This window comes from Mobula hypostoma, chromosome 5 (assembly GCF_963921235.1).
Source record: "Mobula hypostoma chromosome 5, sMobHyp1.1, whole genome shotgun sequence".
In the NCBI taxonomy this organism is placed as follows: Eukaryota; Metazoa; Chordata; class Chondrichthyes; order Myliobatiformes; family Myliobatidae; genus Mobula; species Mobula hypostoma.
The window spans coordinates 138,678,586-138,698,328 of record NC_086101.1 but is presented as its reverse complement, the minus strand read 5'-3'; the positions used below and the strand labels follow the sequence as shown (position 1 = coordinate 138,698,328).

The 19,743-nt window shown below is 41.5% G+C and overlaps 1 protein-coding gene across 1 annotated transcript in view; it reads right to left on the bottom strand.

Moving 5' to 3' along the window:
* The window catches only part of abhd17b (abhydrolase domain containing 17B, depalmitoylase), a 95,893-nt gene that overhangs the window by 14,544 nt on the left and 61,606 nt on the right, over nt 1-19,743 (bottom strand). The window lies entirely within an intron of this gene.

Genomic DNA, 19,743 nt, shown 5'->3' with positions numbered 1-19,743 from the left:
ACTCTGTAGCTCACTGTAAGGAGTCAAGTGAAACATATGATGCAAGAGGAGATCAGCAAAATATGTACAAACAATTCTCCACCGGAATTTGATAAAGTCAGAGTAATTGTGAAGTCACAAAGAAAGGAAATAGATCTCATTGTTCTAAAAACATCAACAATAATAAAATAAAGGCAAAATTCTAGCTGTTTCCAGTAAACCATTTGAAAATAATTATTTACAAAACCATCATCTTCTTTTATGTCATACATCATCAAATAATGAAACACATATCAATATTTGCAACACGCTTCCGGGAACATCTTCACTCAGTTGCTAGACCAATTGATAGTCCATGGCTGCTCCTAACAGCAGTTACTGGTTTCAGGTCAGGTAGAAAAACTCAATTTTGCCACATTGGCTTCTGATTTGCTGTTTTTGAAGAGAGCATGGTTTAGGATCTTGAAGAGTGGTCCGTGCTTGGTTACTGTAATGCCCATGCTGACACCAGTGCCAAAGTTTCCAAGTCACAGCTACCAGGAGGCCACTGCATGGCATTCACTACTACTGTGAATGTGAGAAATACCTGCACATTTCCAGGCATCTGTGGGATTGTGGCGGTGCAAGGCTATTAGGTATCTTCAGTTTGCCACTCCCCCTGTGTGGACATTAAGTGGTTTCAAATTTCTTTCCACGTTAATTGAACACACTATATCTGAACCTAGGATTTCTTGAAAAGCTTTACAGCTCATGACCTACTTTTATGAATTACATCTGTTCTAATGTAGCCAGAGTTATCAACTATTAGTGTCAAATAGTTAAACCACACACACACTTTCACCATTCTTTGGTCAGCTTGATGCCACATTTGTACAAGAAACCAACACAACATCCACTTAAGAGCTCCTTTTGAGTGTACAAGATCATAACTGTTCAGGTCTGCATGGTCCAGATAAAAATGGATGAAGTTCAACAACGGAGGTACAGTACAATAGTACAGTAGTTAATCGAAAAACTGCTCTGCCGTGGCCATTTGTCATACAATAGATCATGCTTGTACGCCATGTCCCTGACAGAGGGAACAGGAAAGTGCACGATGAACATTTCAAGGCCAACACATACGTCATAGCCTTGAAGTAGGAAATCTACTCCTACTCTCTTCAATAAGAAAAAAAAACAGATTTCAGGAAACCCTCCTGTAGATAATGCATTTCTTGCAGGGTTGTGCTTCTCAGTTAACTATAAAAAGGGGAATAATGAGGTACATTGTACTTCCTTACATTTTAATCACACATTTCACTGATACAAAGTAAGAAATACTATTTGTAAAACACTAGTAATCCTGGCCTCATCTGATCAGAGAGATTCCTCCGTCTTATCCATGCTTCTTTATCCTTTCTATAATTTAAAACTAACATAATTTTCTCTTTCCCATTTTTGATGAAAACTTGCTGACCCAATTCACAATCCACAAATGCTCTTCCTCCATCTTCTAACTGTTTCCTTTACTAATATTTCCTTTCCTTTTGAAAGCTACCAATACAACTGATTCCCCTCTACTTTCAGGTAGCCTATTTCAGATCACAATAACTTGGAGCACTAAATCTCCCTCCAGGCACTTATCCCTGCAAATGGGAGAAGTGTTACACCCACCCCTGCAACTCATCCTTCATCACCATTCCGGGCCACAAACAGTTCTTCCAGGTGAAGCATCTCTTCACCTACGAGTCTGTCAGGATGATCTATTGTATCGAGTGTGGCCTCCTCTACATTAGTGAAATCTGACACAGACTGGAGGACCACTTTGTTGAGCACCTTCTCTGTCCACTGCAAAACTGCAGGAACTCTTAGTGTCAACCCCCTTCATTTCAACTTTCCATTTTCATTCTGATACACATCTGTCCATTGCCTCCTCTACTACCATGAGGCCAAACTCTGGTTGGAGAGCAAACATCTTTTTATTCAGAAAGACGGATACCCAAGGGAAAAAAAAACAACACCTCAAATTCTGTCTGGGCAGCTTTCAACCTAATGCTGTGAACATTCATTTCTTTTTATCTGCTTGTCACCTCCATATCATTCTCTTCTTTCCCTTTCTTCCATAGTCCACTGTCCTCTCTTATTAGATTCCTTCTTCAGTCCTTTACTTCTTCCATCTATCCCCTTGAAGCTTCTCCCTTCATTCCCCTTCCCCCAACCACCCACCTTCCCCTCATCTGGTGTTTTACCTAGTACCTGCCAATTGTACTCCTTCCCTTTCTTAATCTGGCTTCTGGCCTCTGGCCCCTTCCTTTCTAGTCCTGATGAAGGGTCTTGGCCCAAAATGTCAACTGTTTATTCCCCTCCATAGATGCTGCCTGATTTGTTTCTTCAATTAATTTTGGTTCTTCAAGCAATTACTTCAAATATACAGCATTTGCCTCTTACAGTTAAACAGGCTGAGACCATCGTTAGCACTATTATTTACTGACAAAAGTTTTTAAGTTACTGCTAGTCATCAACTATTGGAGAAGGAGCATTATTCAAGGTAATCTGCTGATCACATGAGATCAGACTGCCTTGGGGAAGAGAAATAAATATCAAAGCATGATAGTAAATTTATTTGATTTCTCGTTTAGTAAAATAAATTTAATTTATTTTAATTTGTTACTATAACTTGAAATTTGAAATCACTGGCGTTCAAGTAAAAGATTCTGATAAAGGGCTCAGGTGCTAGAAATTATAAATTGTGTTGATGCAACCATCCTCCACAGAAGTAAAAATATGAACAGGAACTTCAGTTTGGTACCTGGAGATGTTACCTACTTAAACTGAAAGCCTACTGAAAAGTAACGCCATGTTTGAATTCTTTTGTGAGTGGATTAATTGTTTTGTGCCTCGACTCAATGAGTTATTTAAAAATAGTTGAATTGTTCTTGAAAATGGATGATAGGTATGCATTTCTATCACAACCGCTATGTCCTTTTCATGATTTTACCAAGCAATTTACAGCAATGAAGGGTTTTTATAAAGGGTGCAAGATGTGTATAACATAAAAGTGAATTTTTGTACTTCTACCTCAAACAATAAATATTAGAACATAGAGCAGTACAGCACAGTACAGGCCCTTCAGCCCACAATGTTGTGCCAACCCTCAAACCCTGCCTCCCATATAAGCCCCCACCTTAAATTCCTCCATATACCTGTCTAGTAGTCTCTTAAACTTCACTAGTGTATCTGCCTCCACCAATGACTCAGGCAGTGCATTCCACGCACCAACCACTCTCTGAGTAAAAAACCTTCCTCTAATATCCCCCTTGAACTTCCCACCCCTTAACTTAAAGCCATGTCCTCTTGTACTGAGCAGTGGTGCCCTGGGGAAGAGGCGCTGGCTATCCACTCTATCTATTCCTCTTATTATCTTGTACACCTCTATCATGTCTCCTCTCATCCTCCTTCTCTCCAAAGAGTAAAGCCCTAGCTCCCTTAATCTCTGATCATAATGCATACTCTCTAAACCAGGCAGCACCCTGGTAAATCTCCTCTGTACCTTTTCCAATGCTTCCACATCCTTCCCATAGTGAGGCGACCAGAACTGGACACAGTACTCCAAGTGTGGCCTAACCAGAGTTTTATAGAGCTGCATCATTACATCGCAACTCTCAAAACTCTATCCCTCAACTTATGAAAGCTAACACCCCATAAGCTTTCTTAACTACCCTATCCACCTGTGAGGCAACTTTCAGGGATCTGTGGACATGTACCCCCAGATCCCTCTGCTCCCCAACACTACCAAGTATCCTGCCATTTACTTTGTACTCTGCCTTGGAGTTTGTCCTTCCAAAGTGTACCACCTCACACTTCTCCGGGTTGAACTCCATCTGCCACTTCTCAGCCCATTTCTGCATCCTATCAATGTCTCTCTGCAATCTTTGACAATCCTCTGCACTATCTATAACACCACCAACCTTTGTGTGGTCTGCAAACTTGTCAACCCACCCTTCTACCCCAACATCCAGGTCGTTAATGAAAATTACGAGAAGTAGAGGTCCCAGAACAGATCCTTGTGGGACACCACTAGTCACAATTCTCCAATCTGAATGTACTCCCTCTCCCACGACCCTCTGCCTTCTGCAGGCAAGCCAATTCTGAATCCAAACTTCCCTGGATCCCATGCCTTCTGACTTTCTGAATAAGCCTACCGTGTGGCACCTTGTCAAATGCCTTACTAAAATCCACACATCCACTGCACTACCCTCATCTATATGCCTGGTCACCTCCTCAAAGAACTCTATCAGGCTTGTTAGACACGCTTTACCCTTCACAAAGCCATGTTGACTGTCCCTGATCAGACCATGATTCTCTAAATGCCCAGAGAACGTATCTCTAAGAATCTTTTCCAACAGCTTTCCTATCACAGACGTAAGGCTCACTGGTCTATAATTACCCGGACTATCCCTACTACCTTTTTTGAACAAGGGGACAACATTCGCCTCCCTTCAATCCTCCGGTACCATTCCTGTGGACAACGAGGACATAAAGATCCTAGCCAGAGGCTCAGCAATCTCTTCCCTCGCCTTGTGGAGCAGCCTGGGGAATATTCCGTCAGGCCCCGGGGACTTATCTGTCCTAATGTATTTTAACAACTCCAACACCTCCTCTCCCTTAATATCAACATGCTCCAGAACATCAACCTCACTCATATTGTCCTCACCATCATCAAGTTCCCTCTCATTGGTGAATACCGAAGAGAAATATTCATTGAGGACCTCGTTCACTTCCACAGCCTCCAGGCACATCTTCCCACCTTTATCTCTCATCGGTCCTACCTTCACTCCTGTCATCCTTTTGTTCTTCACATAACTGAAGAATGCCTTGGGGTTTTCCTTTACCCTACTCGCCAAGGACTTCTCATGCCCCCTTCTTGCTCTTCTCAGCCCCTTCTTAAGCTCCTTTCTTGCTTCCCTATATTCCTCAATAGACCCATCTGATTCCTGCTTCCTAAACCTCATGTATGCTGCCTTCTTCCACCTGACTAGATTTTCCACCTCACTTGTCACCCATGGTTCCTTCACCCTACCATTCTTTACCTTCCTCACCGAGACTAATTTATCCCTAATATCCTGCAAGAAATCTCTAAACATCGACCACATGTCCATAGTACATTTCCCTGCAAAAACATCATCCCAATTCACACCCACAAGTTCTAGCCTTATAACCTCATAATTTGCCCTTCCCCAATTAAAAATTTTCCTGCCTCTCTGATTCTGTCCTTTTCCATGATAATGCTAAAGGCCAGGGAGCGGTGGTCACTGTCCCCCAGATGCTCACCCACTGAGAGATCTGTGACCTGACCCGGTTCATCACCTAGTACTAGATGTAGTATGGCATTCCCCCTAGTCGGCCTGTCCACATACTGTGACAGGAATCTGTCCTGGACACACTTAACAAACTCTGCCCCATCTAAACCCTTGGAACTAATCATGTGCCAATCAATATTGGGGAAGTTAAAGTCACTCATGATAACAACCCTGTTATTTTCGCACCTTTCCAAAATCTGCCTCCCAATCTGCTCCTCTGTTATATCTGCTGCTACCAGGGGGCCTATAGAATACCCCCAATAGAGTAACTGCTCCCTTCCTTTCCTGACATCCACCCATACTGACTCAAAAGAGGATCCTGCTACATTACCCACCCTTTCTGTAGCTGTAATATTAGCCAGAATAGCAAGAATATCCTTACTCTTCTTTGAAATTGTGGCAAGAGGTCTCTCACCACCACCCAAGATGGCAGGCAGCACTGATTTAACAAAATTAAAAATGGAAGATTAAAACAAAAACAGCTATTCTATTAGTACTGTGGTTAAGATAGGGTATGAAAATAATAATTATTTTCCTTCAATACAATGAAAGACCAAAATATCAGCACCTATATTGGGGCTGCATAGCAGTTAGCATAATGCTATTATAACCATATAACAATTACAGCACGGAAACAGGCCATCTCGGCCCTTCTAGTCCGTGCCAAACTTTTACCCCATCTTAGTCCCACCGACCTGCACTCAGCCCCTAACCCTCCATTCCTTTCCTGTCCATATATCTATCCAATTTAACTTTAAACGACAACATCGAACCTGCCTCAACCACTTCTGCTGGAAGCTCATTCCACACAGCTGCCACTCTCTAAGTAAAGAAGTTCCCCCTCATGTTACCCCTAAACTTTTGTCCTCTCTCAACTCATGTCCTCTTGTTTGAATCTTCCCCACTCTCAATGAAGAAAGCCTATCCATGTCAACTCTATCAATCGCCCTCAATTTTAAACACCTCTATCAAGTCCCCCCTCAACCTTCTACGCTCCAAAGTATAAAGACCCAACTTGCTCAACCTTTCTCTGTAACTTAGGAGATGAAACCCAGGCAACATTTTAGTAAACCTCCTCTGTACTCTCTCAATTTTATTGACATCTATCCTATAATTCAGTGACCAGAACTGTACACAATACTCCAGATTTGGCCTTACTAATGCCTTATACAAATTCAACATTACATCCCAACTCCTACACTCAATGCTCTGATTAATAAAGGCCAGCAAACCAGCACCAGCAACGCAGATTCAATACCACTGCTGTTTTTAAGGACCATGGGGGTTTTCTCAGTTTCCTCCACATTTCCAAGACATACAGGTTAGTAGGCTAATTGGTTATAAGTCTGTTATTAGGTGGCCCGGGCTTGTTGGGCTAGAAGAGCTTGTTACCATGCTGGATCTCTAGTAAAAACAAAACAAAAAAACAATAAAACAATAAATCACATTGATTTCCATCTTTCAGTTTCCAGTTTCCACCTGCATAACTAAACTCTCTCCACGGCAAGGGTTCTCAATCTGGAGTCTGCAGACCCCTTCGTTAATGGTATTGGTCCATGGCATAAAAAACACTGGGAATCCCTGCTCCACAGGAACACATTCATCTGCCTCCATGAGCTCAATGGTTGTCATATGAAATACAAAGCACATACTGGCTGTCTACAATAGATTCCATCACCAAAATACTCCATACTTGAACATAATTCACTGTGAAAAAAATGTTAGCCTATATAAATTAAAGTCTATTTAGAATTTGATCTTTAAAGACTTGCACTTATAATTTCTTCATCCAAAATTTCAACTTTCCAGCTCTTAGTTCCATCCCTCCCCATCTTGTCTTTTCCTATCATTTTGGATCTCCCCCTCCCACTTTCAAATCTCTTACTATCTCTTCTTTCAGTTAGTCCTGACAAAGGGTCTCGGCCCGAAACGTCGACTGTACCTCTTCCTATAGATGCTGCCTAGCCTGCTGCGTTCACCAGCATGTTTGTGTGTGTTGCTTGAATTTCCAGCATCTGCAGATTTCCTCGTGTTTGTGTGAAGTAGAACATGTAACACTTTTTAACAGATACAGAATGACATCCAATTTAAGCCCAATTTATACTTCTGCGTCAAATGTACGCCATAGGTACAGCATAGCCACGTACCCTACGCTGTACTCTATGCCGAACCCTACACCATAGCCTAACGTGCACCTCTTCCAAAATGTAACTACGCATCGCGGCAACGCAGACCGCAACAACTGTGATTGGTCCACTTGGTAGCATCGCATTTCCTCTTATGCATTTCCGGTTGCTTCTTCTTCTCCGCCATTTCAGAATTGAGAGAAAAGAAACTCTTGTTCAACATTTATTAGCTCCAACTCCAACATGATGCGCTCAGTTTCAATCGCCATTCTTTGAAGTACAGGAAGAAACTCAACACAGTGGCATAGAAACCCCACCGCCAACTAGTGTTTTGGCGGTGAATTCCAGAGCTATGCAGATACACCAACACACAAGTATAAATGCTCAGAACGGCATAGGCCACCTGCATAGGCTATGGCGTAGCACGTACGCACAAGTATAAATCAGCCTCAAGTTTGATCCTGTGGCTGAATTATGCCTACTTTGCACCACACCCAGATTCCACAAATTTTAATACAGTGACATGCAAAAGTTTGGGCACCCCGATTAAAATTTCTGTTACTGTGAAGTTAAGTGAGTAGAAGATGAACTGATCTCCGAAAGTCATAAAGTTAAAGATGAAACATTCTTTTCAACATTTTAAGCAAGGTTAGTGTAATATTTTTGTTTTGAACAATTTTAGAGTGGGGAAAAAAAAGGAAAGGAGCACCATGCAAAAGTTTGGGCACCCCAAGAGATTTGAGCTCTCAGATAACTTTAACCAAGGTCTCAGACCTTAATTAGTTTGTTAGGGCTATGGCTTGTTCACAATCTTCGTTAGGAAAGGCCAGGTGATGCACATTTCAAAGCTTTATAAATACCCTGATTCCTCAAACCATGTCCCAACAATCAGCAGCCACGGGCTCCTCTAAGCAGCTGCCAAGAAAACAAAGACCTACATGTGGTCTTCCTAGATCTTGCCAATGCTTTTGGGTCGATGCCTCACAGGACTCTGTGGGCAGCTTTCAACTTTTTCCAGGTTCCAGAGGGCATTACAAAGCTGATCAAAGCATACCTTCAGGATCTGCAGTTCTGTGTCACAACAGAAGATAACACCACCACCTGGCAGCACCTTGAGATAGGCATAATGGCGGGCTGCACCATCTCTCCTCTGACACTTATCGTGGCAACGGAGCTCATTATCCGAGCATCACAATGGGTGGTCAGGGGGAAACGCTTGAAGAACGGGTTGCACGCCTCCCTCCAATCAGGGTGTATATGGATGACATGTCCACAATAACAACAACAAAAGCATGCACCAAATGCCTACTAGATAAACTCCAGGGAAACATCAAATGGGCACAAATGGAGATCAAACGCAGCAAGTCTCGCAGTATCTCAATCGTCAAAGGCCGACTTACCGACAAGGTTTTGTATCAACGCTGAGCCAATACCAACTGTACTGGAGAAGCCCATCAAGAGCCTCGGACGTTGGTACAATGCAGACCTTGGAGACACAGAGCAGGTGGAACAACTAAGGCAGAATACAATCAGTGACCTCAATCTAATCAACAACACGGCTCTCCCAGGGAGGTTGAAGCTTTGGTAATTTCACTTTGGACTGCTGTCCCGACTTATGTGGCCAATTACCATCTGAGGTCACTATGTCTCATGCAAATTGGCTGGAGAGGCTGGTGAACTCACATGTGAGGAAGTGGCTTGGGCTACTTATATGCCTAAGCAGCATAGGACTTTACGGGAACGGAGCCCTTTCTCTGCCAATTTCTAGCCTGATGGAGGAATACAGATGTGCCAAAGCAAGGCTGGAAATGACACTCAAAAAATCTCAGGACCCAATCATAAGAGGCGTTGCTCCTGCTCTAGCAACAGGGAAGAAATGGACCCCAGTCGCAGCAGTACCGGACACAGAAGCTGCCCTCCGACACCGGGACATAGTGGGCTATGTCCAACAGGGCAGAGGAGGCTTTGACCTTGGAATGATGAAACCTACCTGGCAAAAGGCTACTACAACTGAACACCGGCACCTGGTGGTGGAGGAGGTGCGCCACCAAGAAGCAGCAGCCAGATGTGCTAAAGCAATATCCCAAGCCAAGCAAGGCTGCTGGATGAGGTGGGAGGATGTTGAGAGGAGGAAGATCACATGGAGTGAGCTGTGGAGCATGGAGTCAAACAGTTTGAGCTTCATCATCAGAGCAACATATGATGTCCTGCCTGCTCCTACAAACCTAAATCTTTGGCTGGGAGAGGATCCAGCCTGTCCTCTGGGCGCATTTCCGGCATCCCTCAAGCACATCGTGGTAAGTTGCAAGACCAGCCTAATACAAGGCAGATACATCTGGCGACACAACCAAGTGCTGAGGTGTTTGGCAACTGAACTTGAGGGTAGGAGAGTAACCACCGACGCCAGGCCTCTCAATGCCCAGACAACGGTCCCACAACTACCATCCTTCATCCGGGAAGAAGAGAAACCGGGGGCTAACCCCTTGCCTCACGACTCACGCCCACTGAGTGCAGCCAGGGACTGGGAAATGCGTGTTGATTTAGGCCAGAAACTTACCTTCCGATCTGAAATTGCAACATCAACCTGCGGCCTGACCTGGTCCTTTGGTCCAACTCTTGTCGATGCGTCTTTATCATTGAGCTGACGGTCCCCTGGGAGGATGCTGTGTATGAGGCTTACGAATGGAAAAGGCTGAGATATGCCAACCTTGCAGTTGAAGCAGAGGAGTGAGGCTGGAATGTAAAAGTGCACCCAGTTGAGGTGGGGTGCAGGGGCTTTGTAGCCAGTTCCATCATAATGCTGCTGAGGGAAGTAGGAGTCAGAGGGCAGGCCCTAGGAAGGCAATCAAAGCACTTGTTAACGCTGCTGAAATGAGCAGTCACTGGCTGTGGCTGAAAAGAAGGGTTGCTGTCTGGGATGCCAAGTGATGATCTAGAGACTAACCATGTGACACACACCCAGATCTGATCAGCCTGTGGTGGGCCTGCCTTGGCTGAGGGTGTCTTGTGATAAAAGGCCGAAACACCCAATGATGTCGAGGTACACAACTGAAGATGTGTCGTAATGGTAGTAACATCATCTTGTGGTCATCTTTAAGAACTACTTCCATTCAAGTCCAGTGCAGTGCAGAAACTTTAGGGATTGTAACATCTAGTCCTATTAATCAAACTGACTCCTCAAACCTTGTCCCAACAATCAGCAACCACAGGCTCCTCTAAGCAGCTGCCTAGCACTCTGAAAATTAAAATAAATGATGCCCACAAAGCAGGAGAAGGCTATAAAAAGATAGCAAAGCGTTTTCAGGTAGCCGTTTCCTCAGTTTGTAATATAATTAAATGGCAGTTAACAGGAATGGTGGAGGTCAAGTTGAGGTCTGGAACACCAAGAAAACTTTGACAGAACTGCTCGTAGGATTGCTAGAAAGGCAAATCAAAACCCCCGTTTGACTGCAAAAGACCTTCAGGAAGATTTAGCAGACCCTGGAGTGGTGGTGCACTGTTCCACTGTGCAGCAACACCCGCACAAATATGGTCTTCGTGGAAGAGTCATCAGAAGAAAACCTTTCCTGCATCCTCACCACAAAATTCAGCGTCAGAAGTTTGCAAAGAAACATCGAAACAAGCCTGATGCATTTTGGAAACAAGTCCTGTGGACTGATGAAGTTAAAATAGAACTTTTTGGCCGAAATGAGCAAAGATATGTTTGGAGAAAAAAGGGTGCAGAGTTTCATGAAAAGAACACTTCTCCAACTGTTAAGCACGGGGGTGGATCGATCATGCTTTGGGCTTGTGTTGCAGCCAGTGGCACGGGGAACATTGCACTGGTAGAGGGAAGAATGAATTCAATTAAATACCAGCAAATTCTGGAAGCAAACATCACACCGTTTGTAAAAAAGCTGAAGATAAAAAGAGGATGGCTTCTACAACAGGATAATGATCCTAAACATACCTCAAAATCCACAATGGACTACCTCAAGAGGCGCAAGTTGAAGGTTTTGCCATGGCCTGCACAGTCCCCAATCTAAACATCATCGAAAATCTGTGGATAGACCGCAAAAGAGCAGTGCATGCAAGACGGGCCAAGAACCTCAAAGAACTAGAAGCCTTTGTAAGGAAGAATGGGCGAAAATCCCCCAAACAAGAATTGAAAGACTCTTAGCTGGCTACAGAAAGCGTTTACAAGCTGCGATACTTGACAAAGGGGGTGTTACTAAGTACTGACCATGCAGGGTGCCCAAACTTTTGCTTCAGGCCCTTTTCCTTTTTTGTTATTTGGAAACTGCAAATGATGGAAATAAAAAAGTAATCTTGCTTAAAATATTAAAGAAATGTGTCATCTTTAACTTAATGCCTTTTGGAAATCAGGTCATCTTTTACTCGCTTAGCTATTCACAGTAACAGAAATTTTGACCAGGGGTGCCCAAACCTTTGCAGGCCACTGTATCCATAGCTTACCCAAAATGTTTCAATTTATCTTTGGAATTTTCCATAATTTCAAGGTTCCCACTAACTTCCTTTGACACCACCCTGAACATTCTCCAAGTATATTAGGCACTTTTGCTCTGGACTGTTTCTTGCCACCAGAAGAAAGTTTTTCTACCTATTCAAGCAATTTTTACGATCAAATGTATTAGTAATACTTTGTCCCTTGAGCTTGCTAAGCCATTTAATATCAGAGGATCCAACAGTAGTTTCAATGCTGCACTCCTGTTTCCTTGTAGTAATTTTTCTGCCCTTGCTTATCAAGAAGCTACCTCTGCTTCAAAAATATGAAAATATTCTGTCCTCAAACAATGGTGGAAGCCGAGTTCCAAAGGTTCTCCATCCTCAGGGAATACATTTTATCTCATCTATATTGAATGGGTGATCAATTGATTTTAAACGATGATTCCTAGCTCCAGATTCTTCAGCATGACAGAGCATATTGTACACATCCAACCTGTTAATTTGTCACTTCCCACTATTCCAAATGTCAGCAGATACAAACCATTCTTCATAAGACAACCTGTACTGTACACAACACACCTGATGTGGTCTCACCAATGCCTTTTGCAAATAAAACATAACTTCCCTACTATTGCATCGTAATTTGCCACGTAATAAATCTTATCTGTCCGGCATACAAGCCTTTAATGAATCATGCACTAGTACACCCAAATCGCACTGCAATTCAGAGCTCCTCAATCTCGTTCTGATAATGTTTTTTTTTTATATTTTTCCTGCCAAAATGGACAATTTCACATTTTCCACAGTACACTCCCTTTGCTAGATCTTCACTAACTTTACTTGTAGTTTTTTGTAGCCTCCTTATTCCACCTTACAACCTATTATCTTTGTGTCATCACCAGGTTTAGCCACCTTCAATGCTTTCATTCAAGTCATTTATATAGATCGTAAATTTTTTTTAAACCCTAGCTTTAAAACCTGTGGCATATTATTCATTAAACCTTGCCAACTAGAAACAGATCCACCTTTTCCGTTAACCAGCTAATTTTTTATCCATACCTAAAATATTTTAAAAGCCTAAAATAGGTCACCCCTTAAACATCTTAATTTGCAGGGATACAAGCCTAAAGATAATACAAAGTCCTTGTCTGTTAAAGGGGAAAATCAAGAAAGACATATTACAGCTGAGCTGTTAGATTCAGAGCACATCTCACAGAGGGAAGTGGAATGCGACCATAATTGAAAACCGATGCATCAAATTAAAAGCACAAACTGTATTGTGGTCTCAACTATCCATGAATCAAGGATTTGAATTTCTCAGTTCATTCTTTCTGTGGCAATCTTCCTCACTGAAAAGGAAAGTTTGGTTGAAAAACAAGGAATATATTGTACTGGACAAAAATACAGATTTGGAATATGCCACTGAACTGAATGACGAGAAAAAAGGGAAAGCCAAGTTAAATATTTGGTAAAAACTTTACCCAATGCCAAAATACTTTGCAATGTAATGAAAACATGGCGTCCATTATCTAGGTGAGTAAAGCAGTGCTTTGTAACAAGGATTACTGTCCACTCACCTCCCCTTAATCAGTTTTTTTTTTAAAAAGCAGCGTATATGTCTTAAGCATAAAATTCTTCAAAACTTGCTTTCGGGGAGTGGGGGGGGAGGGGAGACGAAAGGAACAGAAGGCACTAGTAGATGCTTTGAACGTAATTCATCATCCAATAAACTGAAGGATGGCTGAACTCTGTCTCACTTAATACAGAAAAATCGCAGTTTCAATATTTTCAATAATCTCCCCCTCAGCAGCTTAACTGGGGAAAGGGAATTTCATTGCCCTTTGTGTACAGTAAAGCTTCTTGGCATCACCACTAACAGGCTGCTTCTAATTTTCTTATGTCTCCGTAAGAGGAAACAGAGGGCATGGAAGGAGAGATCCTGAAGGTCCTGTTCATCAAGCATTCTTAGTTCCTTATAGCCACTGACCTATAAAGGAGTATGCTCTACTGTACATTCCGCCATACTTCACAGCACATTGAAGCATCACCATTTGTCAATATTTTGGCTTTCCTCAAAGCGATGAATCAAATTTTGTTTTACTACATAAGTTGACTACAAAGGTTGGAACTAGGCTATACTATAGCTTATTGGCAAAGTTGTTTAAAATAATTGTTTCAAAAATACTGAGGAAAATCTAAATAATAAAATTTCCCCTGCAATTTTTGCAGATATCTATTGAAATGTTTATAAAAACCAAGTTGCAGGCTAACAGGAGAATGTTAATGTTTTCATGAGATTGTATTTAGATGAGTTGGACAGTCGAGGCTGGAGTTTAAAACAGCTCTTGTACGTGTGCAATGCATGTGCAAAATGGAGTTTTCAACTATCAATTTTAGGTGGTCTGAGAAAATGCAATTTAAGATATTGGACACAGCCTGCGTAGAATAGACAAGTCAAACATGCGTGGAGGCAGTGGCATAATCATGACACAAAAGCATTTAACACAGCCTACAGCATTGTATGAAATAACTAGGAATCCACCCTTGCCAACTTAACCAAATGTTCGTATTCTATGCAAGCAAATAAAATTTTGCACTGCAATGACAAAGGTCATTGACAAATGGGCAGATATTCAGCACTTATATCTGGAGTCAGAATGTGCCAGATACTTTTGGGGAGGGGGGGGGAACTAAATATACCATTTAGTAGGTCATGACATCAGCATGTATAATACTGAAAAATTTACAAACCTTTAAAGATGTTTGAATAGAAACTGAACTTTTCAATTTGCATTTATATAGGATTAGTGACCTTGGGATATAAAACAAATGGTTCAAGCTAATTAACTTTGAAAATGTGAACTATAGTAACATAGGAATTTATGGTGAATTTAAACACATCAAATTCCACACAAAAGGATAAATGTTTTAAAAAAGCCATTTTAGTGTAGCTTGATACTCTACTCACTTTACACTTATGACTGTGGCTAAGCACAGCTCCAATGCCATGTTAAAGTTTGCAAATGACACCATTGTCATTAGTGGGAGGAGCTAAGACAGCACCAGAGGGAGTGTTCACACTCAATTGCTGAATTCTTCTGTTTAATACCTCCTTTTTTTCTTTTCAAGGTGGCTGGGACTCTATTGGAGTCCATGAAGTACAGCTGCACTCACACTGCGGTTCCACGCTGAGGTGTTTCCCACTTCCAGAGCTCGCTGAGTGGCCTAGTGCTTTCGATATCTCCAGCAGTGGTCTGGAAGACCTGCGCCTTTGGGGGTATGACCTTGGAAGGCCTGTGTGAACAACTCGATTCCTCACCAGTGTGGCCAACTGGAACGTTGCGGAGATCGGAACATCAAAACTGTGGGTGCGACTGTCCAAGGCCCTCCCTCCCTCTCGATGGGGTTGGAGTGGAGAGTCTGACAATCCTCTAGTTGGGAGAGCTTGAATGAGCAACGCTTCAGGTTGCAGCATCAAAACAGTGATCTGTTGGTCTCCCTCTCGCTGTGGAAAGAGTGACATCTCTGTGTCCCTTGTTAGTGAGAGAGAGCCTATGGCATGTCAAAGAGCTGGATTATGGATTTCAGGTCATGGACTCCTTGGAGGTTTTGCTATTGCTTGCTTGGTGGGTGGTGGGCACTGATGTTTCCTGCTGAAACAAGTGCTGGGGGGTAGGGGGAGGAGTGTTGATGATTTGCTGCTGTTGCTTATGTTTGGGAGAGAGATGGGAGGATTTGGGAGTCTAACTTTTTTCTGTCATTCTTTGGGGTTTTCTTCTGTTTCATGGCTATGTGAAGAGTAAGAATTTCAGGTTGTATACTATATACATTCTCTGATATTAAATGGAACCATTGTCCCATTGGCTAAATCAAAAGGTGGTGACTAATTACATATGGGACAGAGATTGAAAATCTGGCTGAGTGGTACACAACAACAACCTCACTCAACACCAGCAAGAACAAGGCGTTAATTACTGACTTCGGGAAAAGGAAACCTGAGGTCCATGAACCAAATCTCATTGGGGGAATCAGAGTTGGAGTGTAGAGTATATTGACTGGCTGCATCACAGCCTGGTTATGGAAACACCAATGCCCTTGAACAGAAAATCCTACAAAAACTAGTGGATATAGCCCAGTCCATCACAGATAAAGCCCTCTCCACCATTGAGCACATCTATACGGAGCATTGTCACAGGAAACCAGCATCCATCTTCAGGGACCCCATCACCCAAGTCACGCTCCCTTCAGGAAGGTACAGGACCCTCGGGACCTACAGCACCAGGTTGAGGAACAGTTATTACCCCTCTTGAACCAGAAGGGACAACTGCACTCAACTGTTCCCACAGCCTATGGACTCACTTTAAGGACTCCATCTCATGTTCTTGATATTTATTGCTCATTTATTATTACTTTATTTGCAATTTGTCATCCTCTGCAGACTGTCTGCCCTGTTGGGTGCCATCTTTCATTGATTCTATTATAATTATTGGATTTACTAAGTATGCCCACAAGAAAATGAACCTCAGGGTTGTACAGTATCAGTATATGGTGACATATGTACTTTGATAATAAATTTATTTTGAGCTTTGGAGCTAGATAGGGCAAAATACTTGCCAATACACAAGACTTGAATTATCAGCCTCCTCTTCAAAATACTAACATCTTCTATTCCCACTTGAGAAAACAAAAGGGACCATTGTTTAACCTTTCAACTGAAATACTGTAGAACAGCTCTTCCTTTGTTCTGCATTAGATTGTCAGTCAATTAGTATAAAAAGCTGGCATTCTTCTCAAAAATTAGAGGCAACCACAGTTAGAAAATTTAGTATTTGAATGACGGTTTAGCAAGAACATTCTAAACTGAATTCCTCTTTATAAACCACGAGCACTATAGACAATTTTACAATCACAGTTAGCAGAGCCCAGGAGGGTTAATGGCACCTAACGGCAACTCCTCTGCTTGCAACTTCGGAAACAGCTCCATTTCCATCTTTAATATCTCTGTTTTTCCTTTTCAGGGTTCTTTTGAAGACCCTGACCTGGAGTTACACGCTGACTACAGTTCTTTGCGGGAAAGGGACCCACTTTCAGTGGAGGACCGAGCTTTCATGGCAGGGGAAATCTGAAGTCAGAGTCTGAGCAGAAGACCGGTATGTCGGGGGAGATGGAAGATCTAAGGCTGTGTGTCCAGACTCGGAAAAAGCAACACAACGGACTTTTAACCTTTGTTGTTTGTTATGTCTCCCCTCTCTCTGTGAAACAAAAACACCTCTTTCTCCCTTATTAGGGACAGAGAGAGAGAGCCTGTGGTATGTTGATTGCCAGGTGAACTATGTAGTCATTGGAGTCTATGTCTTTGCTGTTGCCTTGTTCACACTTGAGAGCTTGGTGGCGGGTCAGGAGGGAGGGGAGCTGGGGGGTGCTTTGGGGTTCTAACATTTAACTGTTGTTCATTCTTTAGGGGCACTCCTCTGTTTTTGTGGATGGTTGTGAAGAGAAAGCATTTCAGGATGTATATTGTATACATTTCTCTGACATTAAATGTACCTTTGACACCTTTGATTGATGGATAGCTGAATTCTGCCTTGACAGCAGTCACAGACTCAATATCATCTGGACCAGGAGAGGCAGAGTACTGATAAACCTTACTTATGGAATGGCACCATATGTACAACTGCTGTTTCTGATCGTTACAGATTTACCCACAAATTATTGAAGGACTTATTTTAAACAGCTTTACAAACAAATTCCAATTTAAACTATAGGTATCAATGTATCAAAATTACACCAATTTTTATAAAACTGAATTTGAATATAACCGAGGAAAGCAGGTGTTGACAAACATCCAGTCAAACAGGATGATGATTCAACATGTTCACATATATGGCAGGGAGTACGGCAAAGCTTGTTCCTCCTTACAATCACTTCACAATTTTATCTTCGACAAGTAGGAAATGTCATTTTACAATGAATTGAAAATAACAGTAATTATCACCCGCCCATTACCGTCATGGCCTTACTGAAAGTACTGAAAAGAGGTTAAAAAAAACCTTTATTCTTACACAGAAGCAGGTTATATGAAAGGCAAAAGTTTTGAAAGGTTAATATGGTAAATTGATGGTATTGAATAAAACAGCCACCTTTTAAGGTGTAGCAGACAAAGGTTGCATTAACTACAGGACTGATCAACTGAAAGGAACCATTAGTGATACCTTCACAAAGTAGTAGGTACAAACAGGATACTATCAGCTAATTGACAGTGATGCAGTTGATACAAGAGGAGATAGGCAGGTTTAAAGCAAAGCAATAAGAGGTAGAAATAACTGGCAATAGTCCTGGCATTGTCAATAATGCCTATTTCCACAAACAGAATATTTTTCCAACAAATGGACCTTCCAATCACAGGGCTGGCAAACCTTTCTGAGGGTGTGCCCAAAATGGTGATAATCCACTAAAATAAAACCTAATTTGAGTAGAGATTACCCATGATTAATAAAACATAATAATTACAGTTTTTTTTCCTTAAAGGGCAAGTCCTGTTGCTTATTTACCCAAATTCATTGTTTTGCTATTAACATAAGTATTAGAGACAGATTGAAATAAATGAAGCAGTTTAGAAAACCTGTTCAAATATTAACATTAATCTTTTGAAAGACAATTGAAAATAACCTCATTTCTAAATAGTATTGTTATTGAAACCATTTACTCTCCAAATACTGATGTGTACGCTAGATTATCCAACATCAAGTATTCTTACAACACAGCTAGTTGGCTCCAAGCCAATGTGAGCGGTTTCCTGTGAAAAACATTTCACTGCTCTTGGGTTGTAAAAGATCATTTTCTGCTTCATTTGGCAGTAAAGATAATAGTTTTTTTTATGGATGGGGCTTAAGGAAAGAATTGATGGGCACATGCCAAAAAAATTGATGCATCTGCCATCTTGGGCACATGTGCCATATCACATGGCAGAGCAAAAACATTATAAAAGACATTCACAAAACATTACTAATTTAAAGAGAAGCTCAGAATCAGAATCATTATCACTGATTTATATGATGTGAAATTTGTTTAGCAGCAGTACATAAAATGACAAAAATGCTATCAATCACCAAACTAATAACAAATGTAATAATATAGTGCTCATGGACTGTTTAGAAACCTGATAGTAGAAGAGAAGCTGTTTCTGAATTGTTGGGTGTCTCTCTTCATTCCTCCCTGATATTAACAAGAGGGCATGTGCCAGATGGTGAGGGTTCCTTAGTGTTGAATGCCAGCTTCATGAGACACTACCTCTTACTTTGTGCAAGACCAAAACATGTCAATTAAAGTGGCCACCTGAGTATTACATCTATCACAAATAGGATTAATATTGATTAAGATACAGGCTAATTTATCCTTTGACATATGTGCCCGATGCACTACACTGAACTGTATCAAGGAATGACGGACACAAATAGATGAAGTATTTACCAGATGAAAAATTTCACTACATTGATTATCTGAAAGTAACTCTTGAAATTCCAATTCCCAGGCAGCTTTAGTTTTATCGTTAGATATCATTCGTAAATTCAATAACCATTTATAAATTGTAGTTATTAATCTTTTTTGGAGTGGTTTAACCTGGAAGAGGGTATCTATTATATTAGATGGATAAGCGGAGGGATAACTTAGAAGCAAAGTATGTAAAAAAATTCCTAATTTGTAAATATCTAAAAAAATGTGCATTGGATAAATCAAATTTATCCACCAGCTGAATAAAAGACATTAAACAATCCCCTATAAACAAATCTGAAAAAGTTATTATTCCTTTGGTTTTCCAAATTTAAAAAGCCTGATCTAAAATTGATGGTTTA